Below are 9,520 nucleotides of genomic sequence, written 5' to 3' on the forward strand. Positions count from 1 at the left end.
TATGCACAGTAGTGGGATTGCTGTGTCATATGGTAATTCTATTTTTAGTTTTTTAAGGAACCTCCATACTGTTCTCCATAGTGGCTGTATCAATTTACATTCCCACCAACAGTGCAAGAGGGTTCCCTTTTCTCCACATCCTCTCCAGCATTTGTTTATAGATTTTCTGATGATGCCCATTCTAACTGGTGTGAGGTGATACCTCATTGTAGTTTCGCTTTGCATTTCTCTAATAATTAGTGATATTCAGCAGCTTTTCATGTGCTTCTTGGCCACCTGTATATCTTCTTTGGAGAAATGTCTATTTAAGTCTTCTGCCCATTTTTTGATTGGGTTGTTTGTTTTTTTAATATTGAGCTGCATGAGCTGTTTATATATTTTGGAGATTAATCCTTTGCCATTAATTCATTTGCAAATATTTTTTCCCATTCTGAGGGTTGACTTTTCATCTTGTTTGTAGTTTCCTTTGCTGTGCAAAAGCTTTTAAGTTTCATTAGGTCCCATTTGTTTATTTTTGTTTTTATTTACATTACTCTAGAAGGTGGATCAAAAAAGATCTTGCTGTGATTTATGTCAGAGTGTTCTTCCTATGTTTTCCTCTAAGAGTTTTCTAGTGTCCAGTCTTACATTTAGATCTCTAATCCATTTTAGGTTTATTTTTGTGTATGGTGCTAGGGGTGTTCTAATTTCATTCTTTTACATGTAGCAGTCCAGTTTTCCCAGCACCACTTATTGAAGAGACTGTCTTCTCTCCATTGTATATCCTTGCCTCCCTTGTCATAGATTAGTTGACCAATGGTGTGTGGGTTTATCTCTGGGCTTTCTATCCTGTTCCACTGATCTATATTTATGTTTTTGTGCCAGTACCATACTGTCTTGATTACTGTAGCTTTGTAGTATAGTCTGAAGTCAGGGAGTCTGATTCCTCCTGCTCCGTTTTTTTTCCTCAAGACCACATTGGCTATTCGGGGTCTTTTGTGTCTCCATACAAATTTTAAGATTTTTTGTTCTAGTTCTGTAAAAAATGCCATTGGTAATTTGATAGGGATTGCACTGAATCTGTAGTTTGCTTTGGGTAGTATAGTCATTTTCACAATATTGATTCTTCCTATCAAAGAACATGGTATATCTCTCTATCTGTTTGTATCATCTTTAATTTCTTTCATCAGTGTCTTATAGTTTTGTGCATACAGGTCTTTTGTCTCCCTAGGTAAGTTTATTCCTAGGTATTTTATTCTTCTTGTTGCAATGGTAAATGGGAGTGTTTCCTTAATTTCTTTTTCAGATATTTCATCATTAGTGTATAGGAATGCAAGAGATTTCTGTGCATTAATTTTGTATCCTGCAACTTTACCAAATTCATTGATTGGCTCTAGTAGTTTTCGGGTCGCATCTTTAGGATTCTCTATGTATAGTACCATGTCATCTGCAAACATGACAGTTTTACTTCTTCTTTTCCAATTTGTATTCCTTTTATTTCTTTTTCTTCTCTGACTGCCATGGCTAGGCCTTCCAAAACCATGTTGAATAACAGTGGCAAGAGTGGACATGCTTGTTTTGTACCTGATCTTAGTGGAAATGCTTTCAGTTTTTCACCATTGAGAATGATGTTTGCTGTGGGCTTGTTGTATATGGCCTTTATTATTATGTGGAGGTAGATTCCCTCTATGCCCACTATCTGGAGTGTCTTTATCATAAATCGGTGGTGAATTTTGTCAAACGCTTTTTCTGCATCTATTGAGATGATCATATGGTTTTTATTCTTCAATTTGTTAATATGGTGTATCACATTGATTGATTTGCATATATTGAAGAATCCTTGCATCCCTGGGATAAATCCCACTTGATCATGGTGTATGATCCTTTTAATGTGCTGTTGGATTCTGTTTGCTAGTATTCAGTTGAGGATTTTTGCATTTATATTCATCAGTGATATTGGTCTGTAATTTTCTTTTTTTGTAGTGTCTTTGTCTGGTTTTGGTATCAGAGTGATGGTGGCCTCACAGAATGAGTTTGGGAGTGTTCCTTCTTCTGCAATTTTTTGGAAGAGTTTGAGAAGGATGGGTGTTAGCTCTTCTCTGGATGTTTGATAGAATTCACCTGTGAAGCCATCCGGTCCCAGACTTCTGTTTGTTGGAAGATTTTTAATCACAGTTTCAATTTCATTACTTGTGATTGGTCTGTTCATGTTGTCTATTTCTTCCTCATTCAGTCTTGGAAGGTTTTGCCTTTCTAAGAATTTGTCCATTTCTTCCAGGTTGTCCATTTTATTGGCATAGAGTTGCTTGTAGTAGTCTCTTAGGACGCGCTGTATTTCTGCGGTGTCTGCTGTAACTTCTTTTTCATTTCTAATTTTGTTGATTTGAGTCCCCTCCCTCTTTTTCTTGATGAGTCTGGCTAATGGTTTATCAGTTTTTTTTATCTTCTCAAAGAACCAGCTTTTAGTTTTATTGATCTTTGCTATTGTTTTTTTTGTTTCTATTTCATTTATTTGTGCTCTAATCTTTATGATTTCTTTCCTTCTGTTAACTTTCGGTTTTGTTTGTTCTTCTTTCTCTAGGTTCTTTAGGTGTAAGGTTAGATTGTTTATTTGAGATTTTTCTTGTTTCTTGAGGTAGGCTTGTATTGCTATAAACTTCCCTCTTTGAACTGCTTTTGCTGCATCCCATAAGTTTTGGATCATCTTGTTTTCATTGTCATTTGTCTCTAGGTATTTTTTGATTTCCTCTTTGATTTCTGCAGTGCTCTCTTGGTTATTTAGTAACATATTGTTTAGCCTCCATGTGTTTGTGTTTTTTACGTTTTTTTCCATGTAATTGATTTCTAATCTCATAGTGCTGTGGTCAGAAAAGATGCTTGATATGATTTCAATTTTGTTAAGTTTACTGAGGCTTGATTTGTGACCCAAGATGTGATATATCCTGGAGAATGTTCTGTGCGCACTTGAGAAGAAAGTGTAATCTGCTGGTTTTGGATGGAATGTCCTGTAAATATCAATGAAATCTATCTGGTCTATTGTGTCATTAAAAGCTTCTGTTTCCTTATTAATTTTCTGTTTGGATAATCTGTCCAACGGTTTAAGTGAGGTGTTTAATTCCCCCCCCCTTTTATTGTATTACTGTCGATTTCCTCTTTTATAGCTGTTAGCAGTTGCCTTATGCATTGAGGTGTTCCTATGTTGGGTATATATATATTTATAATTGTTATACCTTCTTGGATTGATTCCTTGACCATTATGTAGTGTCCTTCCTTGTCTCTTGCAACATTCTTTCTTTTAAAGTCTATTTTATCTGATATGAGTATTTCTACTCCAGCTTTCTTTTGATTTCCATTTGCATGGAATATCTTTCTCCAACCCCTCACTTTCAGTCTGTATGTGTCCCTACGTCTGAAGTGGGTCTCTTTTCGACAGCATATAGATGGGTCTTGTTTTTGTATCCATTCAGCAAGCCTGTGTCTTTTGGCTGGAGCATTTAATCCATTCATGTTTAAGGTAATTATTGTTATGTATGTTCTTATTACCATTTTCTTAATTGTTATGGGTTTGTTTTTGTAGGTCCTTTTCTTCTCTTGTGTTTCCCACCTAGAGAAGTTTGTTTAGCATTTGTTTTAGAGCTGGTTTGGTGGTGCTGAATTCTCTTAGCTTTTGCTTGTCTGTAAAGCTTTTGATTTCTCCATCGAATCAAATGAGATCCTTGCTGGGTAAGGTAATGTTGGTTGTAGGTTCTTCCCTTTCATCACTTTAAATATTTCATACCACTCCTTTCTGGCTTGTAGACTTTCTGCTGAGAAATCAGCTGTTAACCTTAAGGGATTTCCCTTGTATGTTATTTGTTGTTTTTCTCTTGTTGCTTTCAATAATTTTTCTTTGTCTTTAATTTTGCCAATTTGATTATGTGTCTCAGCAGGTTTCTCCTTGTGTTTATCCTGCCTGGCACTCTCTGCACTTCCTGGACTTGGGTGGCTATTTCCTTTCCCATGTTAGGGAAGTTTTCGACTATAATCTCTTCAAATATTTTCTCTGGTCCTTTCTCTCTCTCTTCTTCTTCTTGGAGCCCTATAATGCAAGTGTTGTTGCGTTTAATGTTGTCCCAGAGGTCTCTTAGGCTGTCTTCATTTCTTTTCATTCATTTTTCTTTATTCTGTTCCGCAGCAGTGAATTCCACCATTCTGTCTTCCAGGTCACTTATCCATTCTTCTGCCTCAGTTATTCTGCTATTGATTCCTTCTAGTGTAGTTTTCATTTCAGTTATTGTATTGTTCATCTCTGTTTGTTTGTTCTTTAATTATTCTAAGTTTTTGTTCTCTAAATCTTCTAGATCTTTGTTAAACATTTCTTGCATCTTCTTGATCTCTGCCTCCATTCTTTTTCTAAGGTTCTGGATCATCTTCACTATAATTATTCTGATTTCTTTTTCTGGAAGGTTGCCTATCTCCACTTCATTTAGTTGTTTTTCTGGGGTTTTTACTTGTTCCTTCATCTGGTACATAGCTCTCTGCCTTTTCATCTTGTCTATCTTTCTGTGAATGTGGTTTTTGTTCCACAGGCTGCAGGATTGTAGTTCTTCCTGCTTCTGCTGTCTTCCCTCTCAGGAATTTCACCCTTTGGCTGAAACTTTCTGTTAACCTAACTACATTAGAGCAAACTGAGGTTAACCACAGTATGAGGCACCTTCTCTCTCTAGCCTTTGACTACATTGAGAACAACCACCACGGCAATTCCAAAGTCTTTGTGTTACATTCAAAATTGCACCTGGCTATCTACTAATATAATTTCAAGCATACAACATGATGCTCCTCCAATAGCAAAAAGCAACATGGGAGTGGTAAAAAAAAAGTTATTAGCTGCAGTTCAGGAAAAAGGGCACTATAAAAAGGATTGGTAATCTGCTACAGGGCTCTAGTAAAACCCCAGTAAACTGAGATCACATATAACATCTAAATTATAGGGAAGATCCTCTATTCTCTATTTTTTGATTAGCTATGTACGTTGAGAAGCCAAACTACTCTCCTCTTTATAAAAGTTCACTTACTAAGGTAAGGAAGTGGTAGACTTGCCATTTTGCCTGAAGCAGTTACCTGATCTAAGGATATGTTTTTGTGTATAGTAGTCATCTGTGCTACTAAAAAAATAATGGGGAGAGGAGAAGGAAGTAACACTGATAGGGGAAAAACCTTGATTCCTACAAAAGAACAGAAAAAGAGTTGAGACTAATTTACTAATGTTTTTCTTTTGGGGAAAACCTATCTCTCTTTGTGTATACACATAGACACACACAAATATATACATATATATTACATATATTTGACAGATAATATTTTCCAAAGATATCTCCCAACCCACATTCTCTTACGCTAGGTGACCTTGCCATTCTGCCATTAAGAGATGGAGTCTTGTGACATCAGCAGCATGGCCAAGTGACACAGTCTCTCCCCTTCAATCTACAACCAGTAAAACAGCCACAGCTCAACAAAGGTGCCTCTACCCAACATACCAGGGTGCCAAAGAATTCCACACACCTGTTCATCTAAAGGTGCATGGAGTGGAACACACAGAGGAGGTGGAAATAGGGGAATCTTGGAGGTGGTGCCTGCAATCCTGGCATTCCAGAGAACGCAGTAGTTGCAGGGGAGGTGGTGCATACAACTCCAGCCTCCTGGCCACAGTAGCACCTGTGGCCACAGGTAACTGGGCAGCAGTGGCAGTGGGGTCTGGGACCCCGACACTCCAACCACTGAGGTGCCCACGATGCCAGCCCCTTTCCTCTAATCCTGCAGCAGCAGAGCCCATGGAGCTTAAAACACCAGACACAGCAGAGGCTCCCATGCATCCTGACTCCCATCCTCTAGCCTCCCTCTCTCCCTGCAGCAGCAGAACCTGACACTCAGGGGAACCTGCACACAGCAGAAGAGCCCACCATCCTGGTGCCCCAGGCAGCAACACCAGTGATACTGACAGTAGCACAGCACCAATGACCCTAGAGGCAGAAGAAGCCATAACAAGGGCTCAGGGCAACACCTCCGAGAGGCAGTGGAGGGCATAAAGGGCCAACTCTCAATTCTAACCAGAGGCAGCTCAGGTAAGAGAAAACAAAAACCTGTGCTATAGTGCCACCTACTGGAATACAGAAGAAAAGCCTTTAATTTCTAACCTGTTGAATCATTAGAATCAAGTAGAATGGTGTTTGCTACTTCAAATGCATCAGTAGATAAACAACTAACTCATCAAGCACCATGAATACCCACCACAGTAACACAAAGTACCACAAAGAGAAAATGACAGTTCTCCAGAATCCAAACTTAAAGTCATGGAATACTGCAATCTAACTGATAGAGAATGCAAAATAGCTGCCATGGGGCTTCCCTGGTGGCGCAGTGGTTGAGAGTCCGCCTGCCGATGCAGGGGACACGGGTTTGTGCCCCGGTCCGGGAGGATCCCACATGCCATGGAGCGGCTGGGCCCGTGAGCCATGGCCGCTGAGCCTGCGCGTCCGGAGCCTGTGCTCCGCAACGGGAGAGGCCACAACAGTGAGAGGCCCGCGTACCACAAAAAACAAAAACAAAATAGCTGCCATGAAGAAACTCAATGAGATACAAGAAAACTCAAAAACACAGTTCAGTGAACTCAAAAATAAAATTAATGAACAGAATACTTTACCAAAGATATTGAAACTCTAAAAAAGAAACAAACAGAAATTTGGGAGTTGAAGAACTCAATATATGAGATGAAGAATGCATTAGAAATCACTGGAAATAGGGCAGACCATAGGGAAGAGAGAATTAGTGAGCTCAAAGATAGAAGTGTAGAAGTGATACCAGTAGAAGAAAGAGAAGTGTATACTTAAAAAATGAGGAAATTCTGTGAGCGCTATCTGACTTTTTTAGGAAGGGCAACAGAGTAATGGGTATCCCAGGAGAAGAAAGAGAGAGAAGGGAGCGAAGAGTGTATTTAAAGAAACAATAGCTGAGAACTTTCGAAACCTGGGGAAGGAGCTGGATATACAAGTCCATGAGGCAAAGAGAACACTTAATTAGCCCAACGCAAAAAGACCTCTTCCAAGACACACTGTATTAAAACTGTCAAAAGTCAATGACGAAGAATTTTAATGGCAGCCAGGGAAAAAAGGATGGTAACTTACCATCCAGTAGGCTATCGGCAGATTCCTCAACAGAAACTCTACAGGCCAGGAGGGAGTAAAACAACACTCTCAAAATACTGAAAGATAAAAATTATCACCCTCAAATACTCTATCCAGCAAAGTTCCATGCAGATATAAGGAGAAATAAAGACTTTACCAGACAAACAAAAGCTAAGGGAGTTCATTAACAGTAGACCTGACTTACAGGAAATGCTACAAGCAGCTCTTCCACAAGAAACAAAAAGGCAAGAGTACACAAAAATTTGAGTAAGGTAATAAATAGACAGGCACAAGCAGAAAATCTCAACTCTTTATCAGAATAGGTTTTTATTTTTTATTCTTTTTGGCCGTGCCACGTGGCCTGCAGGATCTTAGTTTCCCAACCAGGGATTGAACCCAGGCCCTCTGTAGTGAAAGCACAGAGTGCTCACCACTGGACCACCAGGGAATTCCCCAGAATAGGTTTTTAAACACTTTATTATAGCATAAAGTTTAAAGCAGAGGGGAAGAAGAAAAATGACTTCAGCTACTTCAATTTGGTAATAAACTTGCAATATAAAAAGGGATAATTTGAGATGACAAAAACACAAAAGGCAAGGGGAAAAGGATGAAACCCATATAGGTAAATAAAGATAAGATGCTATCAGCAGAAAAAGGACTATTTCCAAGAGAAAGCTTATACAACCTCATGGTAACCACAAAACATAAATCTAGAGCACAGACATGAAATAAAATATTTAAAAAGAGTAAACGGAGAAAAACATCATAGAAAACCTCAAACCAAAATGGCAGATGGAAACACAAGGAAAAAGAAACAATGGAGATATAGAGCAACTAGAAAACAAAAGATAAATTGGCAATACCAAGTTCTCATCTATCAGTAACTACTCTATGTTTAAACGGATTGAGGGAACCAATCAAAAGACAGAGAGTGCTTCAATGGATTAAAAAACAAGACCCAATGATATGCCACCTCCAGGAGACTCACCTGAGCTCTAAGGACAAATATAGGCTCAAAGTGAAGAGATGTTATATGATACTCCAAGCAAATGGGAACCAAAAGAAAGCAAATGTAGCCATACTCATATCAGACAAAGTAGACTTGAAGCCAAAAAAAAAGGTAACAAGAGACAAAGATGAACAGTATATAATGATAAAGGAGATAATTAATTGAGAAGACATAATAGTTATTAATATGTATACAACTAACATAGGAGCACCAAAATATATAAAACAATTATTAACAGACCTAAAGGGAGAAATTGACAGCAACACAGTAATAGTAGGGGACTTTAACACCCCACTTACATCAATGGATAGATCATCCAGATGGAAAGTCAACAAGGAAACAACAGCCTTAAATAAAGCATTATACAAAATGGATTAGATAGATTTGTACAGAACATTCCATCCAAATGCAGCAGAATATACATTCTTCTCAAGTGCAGATGGAACTTTTTCAAGGATAGACCATATGTTGGGGACAAAACAAACCTCAAGAAATTTAAGAAGACTGAAATCATATCAAACATCTTTTCCAATCACAATGGTATGAAACTAGAAATCAACTACAAGAAGAAAGCTGGATCAGTCACAAACATGAAGACTGAACAACATGCTGCAGAACAACTATCAGGTCAACAAAGACATCAAAGGAGAAATAAAAAATTACCTGGGGCTTCCCTGGTGGCGCAGTGGTTGAGAGTCCACCTGCCGATGCAGGGGACACGGATTCGTGCCCCGGTCCGGGAAGATCCCACATGCCGCGGAGCGGCTAGGCCTGTGAGCCATGGCCGCTGAGCCTGAGCGTCCAGAGCCTGTGCTCCCCAACGGGAGAGGCCACAACAGTGAGAGGCCCGGGTACTGCAAAAAAAAGAAAAAAAAAAATTACCTGAAGACATATGAAAATAAAAATATGATATACCAAAACCTGTGGGATGCAGCAAAAGCAGTATTAAGAGGGAAGTTTATAGTAATACAGGCCTACCTCAAGAAACAAGAAAAATCTCAAATAAACAATCTAATATACACTTAAAGGAACTAGAAAAAGAAGAACAAGTGAAGCCAAAAATCAACAGAAGGAAGGAAATAATAAAGATCAGAGCAAAAATAAGTGAAATACAGTCTAAAAAGACAATAGAAAAATCAATGAAACTAAAAGCTGGTTCTCTGAAATGATAAACAAAATTGATAAACCTGTAGCTAGACTCACTAAGAAAAAGAGAACGTTCTGATAAGTAAAATCATAAATGAAAGAGGAGAAATAACGATGGATATCACAGAAATACAAAGGATTATAAAAGAGTATTACGAACAGCTATATGCTAACAAACTGGACACCCTAGAAGACGTGGACAAATCTTCCAAGACTCACTCACAAA

The sequence above is a fragment of the Orcinus orca genome, chromosome 2 (genome assembly GCF_937001465.1).
Source record: "Orcinus orca chromosome 2, mOrcOrc1.1, whole genome shotgun sequence".
Classification (NCBI taxonomy): domain Eukaryota; kingdom Metazoa; phylum Chordata; class Mammalia; order Artiodactyla; family Delphinidae; genus Orcinus; species Orcinus orca.